Below are 5,072 nucleotides of genomic sequence, written 5' to 3'. Positions count from 1 at the left end.
CATTTTTTAACATTTTTTACATTTTCTATGTAACATGAACATTGAATTCATTTTTTGATAGTTCTTTATAATATATAAATCAATTATTTGATGTTTATTATCATTAAAACTGCTTGAAAGCATAATAAAATGTTTATTTGCTGTGAATTGGGCCTCCTGAAATTGCATTTGACAGGTACAATTTTGGGTTTACTGTAATAACAGAAAGTGTATATAAAAAAAAAATATTTGAAAACAACATCGGTTATTAACAAAAACCGTTGTTAATATCATAACCAACATCGGTTATAATAGAAAACCGATGTTAACGTTTGTATATTAACATCGGTTTTTTGTGTATAACCGATGTCAGCGTTTGTATTTTAACATCGGTTATCTGTAGAAAACCGATGTTAACTAGTGTACATTAACATCGGTTAATTATATCGGTTATTTATAATTAACCGATGTTATACACAAAGAACTACACCAAATAATTGTATGCATCATCAACGTTGACATCGGTTTTCTAGCAAAACCGATGTTAAGGGCATATATTAACATCGGTTTTTCTAGAAAATCGATGTTAAACTAACATATTTACATCGGTTTTACTGGAAAACCGATGTCAACATTCATCATGCCTACACTTTTTTTGCTGTTGTTCATTGTGTTTAACATCGGGTATTTGGAGAACCGATGTTGTCATATGTATGTTAACATCGGTTCTCCAAAACCGATGTTAACATTCATACATTCAACATCGTCACTTTCAACATCGGTTTTAGAACCGATGTAGAATGTTCTAAATAACCGATGTTGAAAGTGTATTTTCTAGTAGTGATTACATAATTTGAAAATGAACTCTTATTCAAATTGGTTGAGCCAACAATATCATAAATGTTTAGTTGAGAATTGGCAACAAGGAAACGTGTGACCATCTAGTTGACGCATCAATTAAAATCATGAAATATGTAAATAATCCACACGGTGAGTGTATTGGTTCACAAATATCATCTTGTATCCGTTCTAAAAATGAAATAGACTTATTCTCAATTTTTCTTGGTGATAGTTTAATTATCAATTTCCCTTGGTAATAGGTAGTATATGAGAAATCATTGGAGTGAAAATTCTCCTAGATCTTCAATGGTTTCCACATAAATTTTTTAAACTATTTTTCGCATCATAGTAGACCCATAATTGTTAGGTCTGGACGACCACTCGTCTCATCTACCTTGGATTTTTATGAATTACAAAAAGTGTAAATCAATAATATTCTAATGAGTTTTTGACAAGTGGAAAAATTTTATTTCCTAAAGGACTTAATGATAGGATGTATCATCTAAGAAGGATTGCTCTGTTACCTATCTATTCAACATCCAACACGCTAAAACTAAATGGCGTCCACTCTCTACGACAATTAGTGTTATACATGTTAGTCGCTTTATACGACTAACTTTTGTATAGAAATCATTTTCCAAAGCTTGTATAGTTCCCCAATTTATGGTTATTTTGGAGTAAATTTTGTAAATAAATCTTGTTTTATGGTTAACGCTGTCTCTAGAACATTTCCATTGGATTTAATGATGAAATTTGTGCATTTTCAGGTGAAAAAGAGGCTAAGTTTTGAAATGCAAAAAGTAGCAATTGGGCTAAGCGCATAGCCATCGCAGCACGCTTAGCGCAAAGGAGAATCTGGCAGAGCATCAGCATCAAAGCCGCACGCTAAGCGTGAGATCAATGCACTAAGTGCAACAGGTGCCTTCAGCCAGGCTCAGTGCAAGACTGGCGCTAAGCCCAATTCCACTTACGCGCGCTAAGCGCGAGGTTGACACTAAGCGCAAGGTCGTGAATTTTGAGCCTATTTAAAACTTGTTTTGTGCAAAATTAGGGTACACACCTTTGGAGACTTGGCATAGAATTTTCAGAGGCACTTGTGCACAACATTCCATAGTGCCTATTTTGGGAAAAGAGCCCTATAAGCAGCAAAGAGGAACGACTTGTGCATTGAAACCTAGGTTTTGTCATTTGAGAGAGATTATTGAGTAGAGAGTGAGTGTGAGATGCTGAGAAGAGGAGGAGGAATGCCCCTTCTTGTGTAAGAAACTATCATTCTCTGCTTTTAATCTCATTTATTGTTAGGCTTTCTTTGTAATGGATGGCTAAACACCCTAGTTGGGGATTTCTAATGAATAGCTTATGTAAATGCATAATATCTAATTGATTGTGTTTTCTATGTTCAATGCTTCATTCAATGCTTAATGTTTAAATGCTTTTGGTCTGATCACCCACTTATGTGCACAGTTAGGTGACTTTAGCATTGGGACTGTTGCCTTAGAACTTGATTGAAGCAGGATCGAAACTTAGTCTTAAATGAGGGATCTACGGATTAAGTTTTGGTTTTAATTATGTTGTTATAATAATGCTATTTAGTTTAGGCCTAGTCTTAAATGAAGGATCTGCGGACGAAGCTTAGGATAAATTAGGCTAAACTTTCGTAAGCTACTTGAGCTGAGTCTAGTCTTAAATGAGGGATCTGCGGACGAAACTCAGTTTAAGTTAGTCTAAACCTAAGAGAGTTGTATAAATCGGGCCTAGTCCAACAAGAGGGATCTGAGGACGAAGCTTGGATTAATTCGGTCTGACGAAGGATCGAGGGTTTAGTAATTTAGGCTACAACATAGAACACAAGAACACGATTGATTAGAGAAATATATTTCTATGCATCAGCTTGTTTGTTAGAAAGACCCAACATTTCTACCTACTGTTGTCATTTTATTTACCTACTGTTGTCATACATGTTCTCTCAACAATGCTTCGAATCTGAACTTAATTCAGGCTAACATTAGTTCCCTATGTTCGATACTCGGATTCATCTGTTTTAATTTTAAATACTTGACGATCTGGTGTGCTTTCCGGTAAACCCCCATTGAAATTTCCTTGAGACATAAATGAACAAAAAGTAACTGCAATGGGGAGTCAACAATACACCATCTTATTGTTTATACCACACGTCCAACCAGTAAGTAACTCATACACTTCTAAAATTATTAGCACTAACAAAAAGTCTATGGTAACATAAAAGGAAAGTACATGTATTTCATCCTATACAAATTCATTTTGCCTCTCTTTATTTTGAAATGCAATTTGAATTTAAGGAAAGGAAAAATATAAGATACTGATAAGAATATTCTTTAAAGGTCACATTTGCTAAAAGACAAATAGCACATATGGTTGTTTGTACTATCATACAAGTCCCCACAAATCAAAGCATGCCACATAGCCTTTTCCTTTACTATGAGACAACAATCTTTTCAAGAAATTGACGTTGATCTTGTATTGGATCCCTCAATGAAGTCTATAATAGGGAGTCACTACACAATAAGCAGAGTAGAGAAATATTGACGGGAAAGCAAGAAATTAACTAAAGTGAAACTCTACTGAAATTATTAGACGAGTAATACAAAGCTTTCATATTTTTATTCTTTGCTAAGCAAAGTCATTTTATAATTGAGCTTTATTGTTTGTTCACTCTTTGAGTGTTGTTGAATACTTGTATTCATTCAAACTACAATTTGTGAAAGCTAGGATTGGCTTAGTGTTAAAAAATACTTGAATTTCTAAGATTTAGGAGGAGTCTAATAAAGTGCTAGAAATGGTGTTAAGAATACTTGTAAACCCAGGAGTGGTAGGTCAAATACTTGTTTGTAATCAAGTTTTGATTAGTAGAACCCTTTGCTTTTGGGTAAAGGACAAGTGGACGTAGCTGAGGTTGGGTGAACCAGTATAGACTAAGTGTTTCTACTTCTCTCCTTTATGATTTATTGAGCATTCTACAAACACTCTCTGAAACTTGATTAATACCAAGTGTTTATTTGAAAAATGGTTTTAAAGGACTCAATGTCACTAAGTATCTAAACGATTAAACATGTATTTATTAGAATGTTTTTCTCCTTAGTGGACGATTTATCCCTCTTCTACATTTCCAAATATGTGTGTGTGTGTGTGCGTGTGTTAAAAGTTGATATTAGTTTATTATATCTTTTATTAACACACTATTCAACCCCCTTCTAGTGTGACTATTGTTATTTCAATTGGTATCAGAGCATGGCCTTAAGAGTTGAGTATTTGACAATACTAAGGAAAAGATCCAAGATATCAAAGATATGAAAAAAGGATTCTCCACCAACAAACCACCTTTGTTTAGAGGCATAAAATATGATTACTGGAATGAGCGTATAATAGCTCATTTTTACATTTTGTAATTGAGATTTATTATTTATTCACCCTTTGAGTGTTGTTGAATACTCGTATTCATTCAAACTACTGTTTGTGAAAGCCAAAAGTCACTTAGTGTTAAAAAATACTTTGGTTTCTTAGATTTAGGGGGGTCTAAGAAAGTTGCGGAAGTGGTATTAAGAATACTTATAAAGCTAGGAGTGACAAGTTAAAATATTTCTTTGTAATCAAGTTTTGATTAGTAGAACCATTTACTGTTGAGTAAATGAGAACTGAACGTAGCTGTGGTTGAGTGAAACAATATAAACTAAGTGTTTCTAGTTCTCTCCTTTATGCTTTATTGAGCATTCTATCAACACTCTCTGTCACTTTTTTAATACCAAGTGTTTATTTGAAAAATAGTTTTAAAAGACTCTATGTTACTTTTACTGTTGAGTAAAGGAGAATTGGATGTAGCTGAGGTTGAGTGAACCAATATAAATTAAGTGTTTCTACTTCTCTCCTTTATGTTTTATTGAGCATTATATCAACACTTTCTGACGCTTTTTTAATACCAAGTGTTTATTTGAAAAACAATTTTGAAGGACTCTCTGTTACTTTTACTGTTAAGTAAAGAAGAACTGGATGTAGCTGAGGTTAAGTAAACCAATATAAACTAAGTGTTTCTACTTTTCTCCTTTATGCTTTATTGAGAATTCTATCAACACTCTTTGTCACTTTTTTAATACCAAGTGTTTATTTGAAAAACAGTTTTAAAGGACTCTCTGTTACCAAGTTTCTGGACAATTAAACTGCTATTTATTAAAATCTAGTTTTCTCCTCAGTGGCACACATATATGCGTTAAAAGTTGATA

The sequence above is a fragment of the Glycine max genome, chromosome 1 (assembly GCF_000004515.6).
Source record: "Glycine max cultivar Williams 82 chromosome 1, Glycine_max_v4.0, whole genome shotgun sequence".
In the NCBI taxonomy this organism is placed as follows: domain Eukaryota; kingdom Viridiplantae; phylum Streptophyta; class Magnoliopsida; order Fabales; family Fabaceae; genus Glycine; species Glycine max.
Note: the sequence above shows the minus strand (reverse complement) of the source record.